Source organism: Crocodylus porosus, unplaced genomic scaffold (genome assembly GCF_001723895.1).
Source record: "Crocodylus porosus isolate Cpor-Errol unplaced genomic scaffold, CroPor_comp1, whole genome shotgun sequence".
In the NCBI taxonomy this organism is placed as follows: domain Eukaryota; kingdom Metazoa; phylum Chordata; order Crocodylia; family Crocodylidae; genus Crocodylus; species Crocodylus porosus.
In genome coordinates this window covers 21,375,478-21,388,386 of record NW_017728931.1, presented here as the reverse complement: position 1 = coordinate 21,388,386, position 12,909 = coordinate 21,375,478, and positions in this window count along the sequence as shown.

The window sequence follows — 12,909 nt, the reverse complement described above, 5'->3', positions numbered from 1 at the left end:
TGGATTATGGGTCTTCGGCCTGCTCCTCGGCTCCACTACTTCCAACAATCATGGGGCATATAATTATCTCTGCTTTTGCTCTCACCCCTCCTCTGAGGCTCTTGCCTAACCTGGCCTTGATCTTTCTCTGTGGCTCGACCCATGGAGGGTCTTTCTGTGCACCATCCAAGATAGAATAGGTCAAGAACAAAAAAAAAAATGAAGAGAAACATAATGAAAGGGTCTGGGTGCAGGCTTCTGTCCACCCCACACACGAGTCTACTGTCTTAGACCATTGCTGGTCCCCCGATGTCATCCCTCTCTTTCTTGGCTGTCCTGCCGGTCGATGTGGTGTGCCCCACCAGTGTGGGCCAAGCCCCTTTTAAGGAATCTCCATCTTGCCCCTGCCAGAGCTGTCAGCTTCCCTGGAACATTGTCTGGGGAGCACTTTCACCCCTCAGCGTCCCAGTCACCTCTGCTGCCATTTCCCTGCTGCCGGCTTTTAAATCCACTGGGCGGCGTTTTTTTATGATGTCATCTGCTGGCGCTGCCGCCGGCCGGCAATAAAGCGGCTAATGAACCTCACCAGTGGTTCTCCTCGACACAGCTCCCTCTTCCCTGCTGGAGGTAAGTGCTCCTTCCCCTGGGACATAACCCCGCCTCCCCCAAGATGCCTTGGGGTGTTCTAAGATTTTGATCCGGCTGCCTACTTTGCGTTCCTTGTCCTGTCATTGTTCGGTTTTCAGCATTCGGTGACTCTTCTATAGTGTGGCACCTGGATAAAAAAATCCACCACCACACTATTTTTTCCAGGGCGATGTATTATTTGAAATTCAAATGGGTGCAGGGCCAGGGCCCACTTGGTTATACGTGCATTATCAATTTTGGCTCTGCTCATGTTATAAGCTTAAATTCCCTCCCCATTAGGTAGTAACAAAAATGTTCTATGGCCCACCAGATTGCCAGGCACTCTGTCCCTATTGTTGCATACTGTGTCTCCACAGGGAGTAGCTTACGGCTTGCGTATGCCACTGGTCTCTCAATCCCTTCATCTTCTTGGGTCAGGATGGCTCCTATAGCTGTTTCTGAGGCATCCGTCTGCAAGATAAAAGGTTTGTGAAAGTCGGGTGTGTGAATTTTCACATAATGCCTTTTTTAGGAGCTCAAAATTAAGTTTAATCACTGGGGTCCAATTTCTGGTCCCTGTTTTTTTCCCTTTCAGGGCTTCGGTGAGTGGAGCTGCCAATTCTGAGAACTGTGGCATGAATCACCGAAAATAATTAGCTAATCCCAGGAAGGATTGCATCTGTTTGCTGTTTTGGGGCATTGTGCAGTTGCTGATAGTTTCCACTTTATCTTCTAGAGGCTTGATGGTACCTCACTGTACCAGGAAGCCTAAGTACTTTGTTTGTCTTTGGGCCAGGGCGCATTTCCGTGTGTTAGCTGTCATCCCCATTTCACAGAGATCTGTCAGGACAGCTTGTAGTGCTCTCTGATATCGGTCCCAGGTCCGGGTAAAGATGATGATATTGTCAATATAGACTGCAGCGTACTCGGTGTGTGTGGCCAGGATCCGGTCCTTTAAGCTTTGAAACGTGGCAGCAGCCCCACCCCCCCATGGAGTCCGAATGGCATCTGCACAAACTCATATAAGCCCCCTTTTAAGGGATCTCTGTCTTGCCCCTGTCGGGACTGTCAGCTTCCCTGGAACATTGGCTGGGGAACACCTTCGCCCCTCAGCGTCCCAGTTGCCTCTGCCGCCATTTCCCCACCACCAGCTTTTAAATCCGCCAGGCAGCGGATTTTTATGATGTCATCTGCTGGTGCTGCCACCAGTGCAGCTCACTCTTCCCTGTGGGAGGTAAGTGTTTCTTTTTTTCAGGGTTCCTTCCCCTGGGAGTTACTAATGAGCTACTGTGCAGTCAACATTACCTGGAAGCCATACAGGAATGCTACTGCACAGTAAAGCCAGTTACTGTACAGTCATTTAGCACTTGATTTTGCAAGTACTAAATGACTGTTCAGTGACAATTGCACAGTCAATGTCTCATGTAGACTTGGCCTGTGACATTGGCTGTAGTGTCTAGGGCAGACACAGTGACTTGCATCTGTTGCCTGATTTTAAAATGAAAGAAGAGCTACTTTCCAAGGCGATGTGTCAGAAGCAGATGATGTTATGAGACAGACTCCTGTGTTCAGCGCATCCCAGTCCTTTCTTTCACAATCACTCTATGCTACCACTACTGTGATTCACACTCCCCTGCCACAATTTTGCTTGCAACTGACACAATAGTATTTTGAGATGCCCACTTCATTACTCCCAATTCATCTTCTTCAAGAGAAGGAATCTGGTTCATTCATGCAAAGTGGCCCAGTTTCAACCCTAGTGTAACTTGGCTGACTTCACCACACTTATGAATTTACTTGAACTTTGGAGTATGTCAATGCCTAATATTGTACTGTACTGAAAATGCAAAAGCAAGAGAGAGTTCAGAATCAAATACTTAGAGGTCCCCATAATGCTTCATAATCAATGACCTGTTAATTAAACCTAAATATTAGGGCTGTGCGAAATTTTGCCAAGTGTTTCATTTTGAAGCTGTTTCAATGCATTTTAAGCGCGAAACAGCAAAATTGAAACTAAACAAAAACTTCAAAACAGCTTCAAAATGAAATGAGGGCACTCAAAACTTTTTGAAAATTTTGAAACATTTTGAGTTTTGAAGCAGCCAAGTGGCAGGAAGTAGGGGAGAGCCAGGGCTGTGTTCCGAGCAGCTTCACAGCCCCATGGAGCTCAGCCCAGCAGGAGCGCAGCCCTGATTCTGCTTGGCTCTTGCCACAGGGCTGAGCTCCATAGGGATGCAGAGCCCCATGGAGCTCAGCCCAGTGGCAGGAGGTGGAGCAGAGCCCCGGCTTTGTCTGCCTCCCAAGACCAGATCTGCGTGCTGGATAAGACAAGGCTGCTTCTGCTGCCTGAGACTGGTGGCAGCATGAATCTTCCCCACTACTGAGTGCGGGCGGCACCCAGCACCAGTCCCAGGTGGCAGGGCAGCCTCCTGTCATCCAGCACATAGTTCCAGGGGGCCGCATGCCCTGGAAGAGTCTGGCACTGCCCGGCACCCCTCCCAGGGGTGCAAGCCCCTGGATGTGCATACCAGATGAAAGGAGGCTGTCACTGCCAGGTGTCAGTTTTCCTTTGAACAGTTTCAGGTGCAGTTTCCCCAGAAACCTCTGCACCTATCTCCTTGAAACTTGGCAGGCTCCATGCCCTCAGAAGGGGCTACCTTCTCTGTAATTTTCATCTGAAGCAGGCAAGAAATGACAAAGTTTTAGGCATTTTCATGATTCCCCATTATAGCCTATGTGTGAAAAGTCAAAATGCGTCGAAACAGTGAAACAGGTTTGACAAAACAAAATGGAACAGTGCTTCAAAACAGAACAAAATGATGAAACAAAACATTGTCCCTTCAGAAACGGACATTGAAATGAAATGATGGTGTTTCGCACAACCCTACTAAATATCATCCCATATAAACCAACATGACTTTAACAGTCCCATTATATCAGCAGTTTCACACAAAATCCACTTACTGGGGACACACCACCGGCACTGCAGTGATCTAACAGGCACCTTTCTGTGCCTGTGATGTCCCTGTTGGACTAGCTAAGCTCTCTGACTTGTGTCACACTCCACTGTGTAACATTCCTGTGTTTAGATTCCTTCTGGTCACACACACACTTATGGTAATGTTACTAGATGTAGGCAGTGTAGGCAATTAAACTCCCTCATCTTTCTTCGTTTCATCCTTTTCAATGTTAGCACTTAATAGGGCTGTCAAACAAAAATATTGATTGTGATTAGTTGCATGATTAAAACAATTAGTTGCAATTAATTGTGATTTTAATTGCACAGCTAAAAACTCAAAATTATGTGCAGAAAAACAAAAATTTTGCAAAATTATGTAGGTACTTTGTATGGCTGGGGGTGGGGTGGGGGTCTGTGGGAGGAATTCGTAAACGTGTCGAGGGCTGTGGGTGCATGTGTGGGATTTGGAGCCTGGGGAGAGGGGATCCTTGCACACTCTGGCAAGATGCCCAATCTGAGTGGGGTCTCAGTGGAGCTGCCCCAGATTCCTGCCCAAGCATGGCCCCAGGCTCACCTTACCCTCACACCAGCAGCAGCAGCAGCCTCAGATAGCCTGGGTTAGGGGAAGGTGCTTCAGCCCCAGCCCTGGCCCTGGTCCTGACCCCATCCCCAACCCCAGCCTGGGCCCAAACTTCCCTGCTTACTTCTTCAGTGGGCCCCAGGCAGTCACAACCCACCCCAGGCCCAAGGATTCCAGGCAGCCTCACTACCACCTTCCTCGAACCCCCAGCACTGCCAGTCTGGCTGCTCAGGACCCTGGATGGGGATTATGGGTGGGTGGGTGTGCCCCCCCCCCCTTCCTACTGCAGCTGCCCAGAACCTATGTCCTGCCAGGACCCACACAAAGTCACAGAGGTGGTTCATGCCGGAGATCCCAGGTGGTCCCAACCTGCTCCAAGCCATGGAACCCAAAGGTGCCAGGCAGCCCCATTGTGGTTCATTGCCACCTTCTTCAAACCTCCGGCACTGCCACCTGGCTTCTTAGGGCCCTGGATGGGGGTTGTGGGTGCCATGGGTGAACCCCCTTCCTGCTGCAGCCACCCACAGTCCATGCATGGGCTGCCCTATTGCTGGGTGGCCTGGAGGTCGTGGTGACAGCAGCCCACGGTAGCTGAGATGCAGGCTCCAAAACCACATGCATGATTAATGCATTAAAAAAAAACTTATTACTTGATTCTTGCATTAATCGCTCACGTTAAAGGTGATTAATTGGCAGTCCTAGAATTTACATCAATGCATCTTCTATGAAACAAAATGGGGATTCACTGTGGGTTATATCCAACCACACAACTAGAAGTAAGATGTTCTGTGAAACGTACTGAGGATAAAATTACACTACCAAGCAACAGGTAGTGGAGGGATATAACTAAGATTATGTGTAATGTTATGTGAACATAGCACTGTAGGCTGAATAACAATATCTCATGTCACATGCTCACCCTTAAAGGAACTCAGTGTTTAACAAGTGCAGTTTACTACTTCTACAATTAGCTGAGAAATTCTTGTTAACCTTCTTAATATATTTGTCTTCATTTAAAAAGAGAAGCGTTATTACTTCACCAGGCTTACAAACAGCATCCAAGGAGATGTCACAAAAAATCTTGGCTTCTAAAAGGTTAGTGAAGGTTTCAATAGGAGCATGGTGTTGAGAGTCCTACTGGCAAATAAACTGAACACAACGAGATATATATATATATAGATAGATAGATAGATGAAAAATAAGTCAGAACCCCAGGTCAAGCTAAGGATGGTAGAAGACTCCAACAGGGAAGAAAGCTAGTTCTAAGCTTAAAGAGTTATGTAGGTGGCTTGATTTGGAGACCCTGGAGTATCTTGCATTCTATCCAGGACATTTCAATCCTTTCCTATGCCAGGAAATACCAACTAATGCTATCTATGCCTATGATAAAGCAGGCTACATTTATCTCATGATACACAAGGATTCCTCAGGGTCATAGGACTTCCTTGCCAATCAGCACAGCTCACTATCCTCTCTGAGATGCTGGAGAAGCATAACCAAAAATCAAAGACTGGTTTGTAAATAAAATTTACATCTGTGCCTGTGCCAACAGAAGGCCTAAATTCACTTTAGTTGCCCATAAATCTCTTTGATCAGTGGAATGCTCATGTAAAAGGCAATTTGAGTTCCGTGTTGAAGAGTGCTTGCTCTTCTATTAGACACAATCGCTTATGAACTATCTTCTATCAACTTACTGTCCTTAGAGTAGTATTTCCCAATTGTAAGGAATGTCCGCATTCATGAGTTCTCAGAGGGATTCAGAAAAAAGGTGTGAGGAGAAGATGTAGATAATTAAGCCCCTATTCATTGTTGTTGTGAAGCAAAATGTCTAAATGGCAGCAGAAGGCACCTGAATTTGCATAGAACCGACCCATTACTGAGCTGCAAGCTATCCTCTTTATTTGAGTAGGTGTTAACTCCAATGCTACTGCTGCTGAAAAACCATGTGCATCACAATAATATCTATGAAGAAATTTAGATAGAGTCCCCCAACATAGACAGTGTACAAAACACTAAATGGCAGACAACCCTTTCCTTGAAAAATGCCAACATTTTTAACCATTTTACCTCTCACCGCATGTAAGAAAGGAGAAGTATCATGTTACAAAGATATAGAAATCATCGTTGATCTTCCATCAATATAATCATCAATCCAACAAATTTCACACCTGCCTTGAGATTTTTTGCTAGCAGAAACACTGAAGTGGCTATTTAGCAGTAGTACAACTGTAACAAACTAGTTTTACCTAATACCTTTGTAAAATTAAAAAGCAATGTTATCTTGTTATTGAAAACTGAAATGGAATAATGTTTTATACCACCTGGTTCTGAATAAACATCATTCCTTACAGTAGAAAAGGTAGGGTAGGCCCAGAACTGTACAGTGTGCATTTATGTTAGTTTTCCATGAGTGGGGCTCAGATCTCAAAAATTCAAGAAAACAAAAGCTAATAGTGGAACAGCTATTCCCATAGATATGTGTGACCGTAAAGCCTCAAACACTCAATCCTGTGCAGCCCTGGCTTGAGCACTGTGTGGTGTACGCCTTGCAAATTTCTGCAAATTGCCGAGTAGGTGTTTCTTCCACAGGTAGTCTTCCCCTATCTCGCCTGCCATGACTTTGAATGTTCCTCAGTGGGTGGGGTTGGCTACCTGGGGATCTTCTGTGGCGCATGGTCTACCCAGCAGTCACCCACGGGGCTCCACCACCCCTACACACTGTACTCATGCCACCTCAATGGATTGCTTGATCTTCATGACCATGTACCTCTTCTTACATCCTGGAGGAGCCCCTTTGAATTCCTTGCCATCCGGGATGTCAGCCCCGAGGCCAATTTCCTTACTCTGCCTCAGTGGTCTAGACTCGGGGTCTCACTCCTGGAACTGTACTTGCCTCGGGGGTACTCTCGCCCTAAGGCCTTAATCCAATAGGAAGCCCAACTGGGCCTTCCCCTATCTATTCTGTTTCTAAGAGCTATTCCTGACTCTCAACCCCTCCACCAGGGAAACACAAAAGAAAAACATGAAAGAAAAGTACCCAACAATACGTCCGCTATCGCTAGGACTTAGGGCAACTCCCTCCCTAAGTCCCTTGCACCAGGGCACTGTGTACTGAGGTCCCTAAGGTCTAGCTAAATGCCGACTTCCATTTGAGGTCATGCACTTATGGCCTCCTACTTGGGTCATCCCTTCCCCTTCTTTCCACTTCCTCGGCGAGCCTGGCGTTGTCCCTCTCTCCCTTCTGGGGCCTCCAACTCCATCTGTCTCGCCTTTCCATGGCCCTTCTTGTTGCCGCTGTCGGGACTCTCTCAGAGGGGAGAGTTTCTCCTTCTCCCCACTGTTCCCACTACTCCCACCTGTCTTCACTCACCCTTCTCTGTCTCCCCTGCTGCTGCTGCTCTCGCAGGTCACATGGGGATACGTTTGGCTGTGGCTGATTGCTCCTTGTTGCTGCTTCCGCTGCTGGCATCTGGAGCCCCTTCTGTCTCCTCCTCCTCTGTTGCTTCTCCCTCCTTGGGAGAGTCCCAGTGTGGGTCCGGCTTCCCCACACTCCCCGGATCTGCACTCTCCTCCCTTCTTCCTCCTCCACCAGCCATCTTTATCGCTGCTGGCCAGCATCTGCTGGTGACGTCATCGCCCGGCCTCATCTGAATAAAGATGCGGCTAACGAGCCGCGTGGGTTTCTCCCCCTGCTCCCATGGTATTGCAGCTCCAGCTGAAGGTAAGGAGTTTTTCCTTGTTTTAGTTTCTATGTTCATTTTTTTCTCTTTTCCCTGTCCTGCCTGCCTCTTGTAACATTCTTTTCTTATTTAGGGTCCTTCCCCCCAGTTTCTCCTGGGACAATGTGCCAACACAAATCATTGATATTGTGACTTGTGTGAGGCAGCTTTGACTAAATCCTGTACAAAGGTTTGTGACAGTAGCAAATTTAAACCTATTTCAACATTTGCTAAATAGGAGGGGAAAAAATCTAGTAGAAAAGGAACTTTCTTCCAAACGTCTAAGTGAGTTTTATCTAGTAATCATAATAAGAAGCCCCATCCTAAGAGAAAGAGAAAGACAAAGTATATAAAGCAAAAGCCCTCAGTGGTTGTTAGAAGCTACTGCTATGTTGTTTTCTTCCTGTTGGCTCCAGTTCTGTTTCTAAGCTAGAAATGATAGTGTCCTTATAAAAACAGCATTGTCTCGATAGTCTCCACATTCACATTATTAACAGTGGCTGTGTTCTATAATTGTGTAGTGTTAGCCTTAGATTCTCTGACTCAATTCATCAGAAAATCACAGCCCACACAATGTCAAAATAAGAAAGTGAAGTGTTTTTATAAGGAAAAAAGGCACATTTACCAGAAGTGTTCTTTTTTAGATTAAAAAGTATCTACCTTTCTTTGACACCACATTTGTTTTTCAGTGTAAAGCCATATTTAGCTTCAGCACTTAGTGCCTAGTCCTGCTTCTCACAAAACCTTGCACTGAAGACTATAGATTATTCTCATGAGTAAAAAAAGGTTTGCTACACACTAACAAAATAAATAAAATCCTAAGTCTGCAAATTATTTTTACAGCAGGTCAAGTAACACAAGCGAACCCCAGCCAAAGGATGGGACTCTTCTAAGAGCACAGGGAAGCTCAGGGCTTCCAATGGCAGGCTTAGCTGCCTGTACACAAATGCCAGCAGCATGGGGAACAAACAGGAGGAACTGTCCCTTCTGCTAAGTGAAAATGAATATGATCTCATAGAGATAACGGAGACCTGGTGGGACTCCACCTATGACTGGACCACAGGTATTGATGGCTATACCTTGTACAGGAGGGATTGTGTTGCAAGGAAGGGTGGGGGTGTAGATCTCTATGTGAAGGAGCAGTACACTTCCCTACAAGCAAAAACTGGCACCCAAGGAGGACGACTCAAGACCCACTGGGTTAAAATACGGGAAGAATGTGGTAAAGGGGATATAACTGTAGGAGTCTATTACAGACCTCCTAACCAGGAGGAAGACCTTAACCACAAATTCTCTAGGGAACTGGCAGAGGCTGCAGGCTCTCGGTGCATGGTTGTCATGGGTGACTTCAACCACCCTGACATCTCACAGGAAGAACATTCAGCCAAATCTAATCAGTCACAAATCTTCCTCACTTGCATTGACAAGCTCTATCTGACTCAAGAAGTCAGGGCAGGTCATGTGACAGAGCCACAGGCAGCTCATCCAGAGGTGGTGGGGCACAGCTCCCCACCATTGCGCGCATCCCCAGGGGAGGCATGGGGGGCATGTGTCCCCTGTATTTGTGTGTGGGGCTGCCCACTGTGGGTTGGGGCTCTGCACCCTGCTGCCTTTGCCTTGGCAGCTGCACAATGCCATGTTGTGCATCCAGGTGGGTAGGGGACACATGGCACAGCCAATGCACGGCTCCATGAGCAAAGGCAGCAGGATGCAGAACCCCAGCCCACAATAGGCAATCTGCCTCTGCCTCACACAAATCTGGGGGGCACATGCACCCCATGCCTCCCGTGGGGATGCAGGTAGTGGTAGAGAGCCATGCCCCTCCCACACCTCTGGGTGAGCTGCCCATGGCTCTGTTGCATGTCCTGCCCCAATCCTGGAGCCCCATTCATCCCAGCTCTTGCCCCTGCCCCACTTCCTCCCTCACCATAGAGGCCTCAATCTGCTCCCTGCCCTTTCCATCTCCCCTCACCCCTACCCCTCTACAGACTTACCTGCTGGGCACTGTCTGTGTTGATGTGTCTGTCTGTGTCTGGAAAGTGCTAAATACACAACAGTCCAGCAGATGTTGTCCCAATCAGAACAACAGGTAGGAATTTTTTTTCCTAAAGCATTATCAGTTGTAGTAGTTAGAGCTGTGCAAAACACCGTCATTTCATTTTGATGTATGTTTTGCAGTTTCAAAGGGACAGTGTTTTGTTTCATCATTTCATTTCATTTTGAAGCATTGTTCTGTTTTGTTTCACATTTTACCCATAGGCTATAATGGGGAATCATGAAAATGCCTAAAACTTTGTCATTTTTTGCCTGGCCCCTTCTGCAGGCATGGAAACTGCCAAGTTTCAAGGAGATAGGTGCAGAAGTTTCTGGGAAACTGCACCTCAAATAGTTCAAAGGAAAACTGACACTTGGTAGCAGCAAGTCTCATCCGGCACACAAATCCAGGGGCTCGTATCCATAGGAGGGCTGCCAGGCAGTGCTGGGCTCCTTCTGGGGATGCAGGCCCCGGGATCTATGTACTAGATGACAAGAGGCTGCCCTGCCACCTGGGACTGGTGCTGGGTGCAGCTGTCACCCAACGCCAGGGAAGATTTATGCTGCTGCCAGTCTCAGGCAGCCTCATCTCATCCAGCACCCAGGTTTGAGGGCCCACAACCCCATGGAGCTCAACCCAACAGCAGGAGTCTGGCAGAGCCAGGGCTGTGCTCCCTACCAGGCTGAGCTCCATGGGGCTGCAGAGCTGCTCAAAGCACAGCCCTGGCTCTCTCCTGCCTCCCACAACCAGGCTGCTTCGAAACTTGAAACGTTTCAAAACTTTCAAAATGTTTCAAGTACTCTCCTTTCATTTCAAAGCTGTTTCGAAGCTATTTGTTTCATTTCAATTTTGCTGTTTCAAGCTCAGAACACATCAAAACAGCTTCAAAATGAAAGACTCAGCAAAATTTTGCACAGCCTTAGTAGTAATATAGTTTTTATATAAATCTCTGACTTATTAGAAGTTATATAAGTGACTAATGGGATTTATAAACCAATGGTCAAGATATCTATATTGATTTATACTTCAAAAATAGCATCTCATGATTTACATAGCAAATCTTTTTAAGATTTTATCTCTTCATTTGACATGGTGGGTTGGCAATACTGCATTGAATGAAATCATGCACTATTAACTCACTGGAAGTGGTGTCACTGACTTCAGTGAAGCCAGAATGGATTCCAAAGTATTTGGTCTCAGGGTGTAAATAAACTATACACAGTCAGCTATTGTGCTGGTTTTTAAGATGTTAGAGGTATAAGCAAATTTTAAGACCTTTTTTCAAGAAGAGAGCTATTTATCTCTGAAATTTATGGTTTTGGGGTTTTGTTTTGTTTTTTTAAACTGTGACTAGAGTACTTGATGGAAACCCTTGACATGCTGGAGCACTGCTTCACCTGTCCAAGCGGGGAATAGCATCTTTTCTAAAAGAAAACAATGATCATTTTAAATGAAAGATTGTGTCTCATAATGCCTGAAGATATAACACATATTAGTCTTATTTTTGTTTGTTTTCCAATGGGCATTTTAACCATTCAAGAGAATAGATCTTCTAAGTAGAACAATAACTCTGCAGTGAGACTCTGACAAGTAGCCCCACGCCAGTCGAGAAGATTGGGTTTTATTTCTGTTGAAGATTCATATAGGGTATTGCTTTGTTGTTGTTTTTCTTCAAACACTGACATTTGGCGTAGGCTTAACTGGAAAACAAGAGCTATGAGGTGTAGCGAGCAAAAAGATTTGGTCTTTGGGGAAGGATTTTGATTTAAAAGTTATTCAGTTGACAGTTGCTTCTAATAAATGAAGTACTTCAATCCACAATACTCTCCTGATATACTAAGTATTTGGAATTTTTTATTCTGAAAAAGTAGATTCAGGAAACATTTTCCCACCAATTCAAGGATGAAAAGAATTCATCAGTCAAGAAACAGAGAAAGAAATCCAATGATAAGGAAATTTATAACCAAGAGGCAAAAGAATAAGGACCTTGTTACAGGGTTATTTTGGGCAGTTCCTGGAGCTCTTAACATCTGAATTGTCCACATACCAACACCTGAAACTGTACTTGTCAGGCAGCTCAAAGTTATGCCACTTGAGGGCTTGACTATCTCTGATCCATGTTACCCAGCTCACATTACACAAAGGTGTAGCCACTCTAAGCTACACTTTAATACAAACATCCCACCAAACCTCCCTCCCCTGCTGGGCTGGCCCACTGGTTCTTCCAGGTACCCCTACCCTCGCCAGCACCCCAGATCCCCACTCACTGCCCCACCTTCCCTCTTACTTGTAGATGCCCATGCTGTCTGTCCCAGGGGAGAAGCCTGAGAGAGTTAACCTGCCTCCCCAGCCATCAGGCCACCACTACTGCTCTCACCTAGTAGTGGTGGAGGGGGCCAATTAAACAGGTTAACCCTTCCCTCCTGCTTCCCTGGGACAGATAGGGAGGGCATCCACAAATAAGCAAGAGTGACAGGGAGTCCTGAGGGGCAGGGAGGAACCTCAGCATGGAAACAGTGGATTATACTTTTGCAAGTGGATCAGTGGATGAACACATAGATGAAAGCATGGATTCTTCACAGCATGAAATCTCTAACAAAGAACTGTCTTCTTTGAATGGCTCAAGATTTCTCAAATGGACTGCCCAATAATTCTTATGGTTCAATGATCTAAAAACTAAAACACAAGGTTTTAGTAAATGTCTGCTACAGACTAACTAGTCACACCAGAAAGTAGGATGACCAGCTACATAAATAGCAATTTGTGGAGAGGAAAAGGCTGTGTTTTCAAACTGAGCAAACGATATGGCTAGGCGAATTAAGGACAAGTATACTAGGAATACTAACAATATTTTGAGTCCATTTACTAAATGGCAATGGTAAAATTGTCAATAGTAATGTTGCGAAAGCAAAAGCATTCAGCAAATATTTCTTTTCTGTATTTGCAAAAATGATGTAGTCAGATTATATTTCATAGATTTCATAGACATCAGGGCTAGAAGGGACCTCAA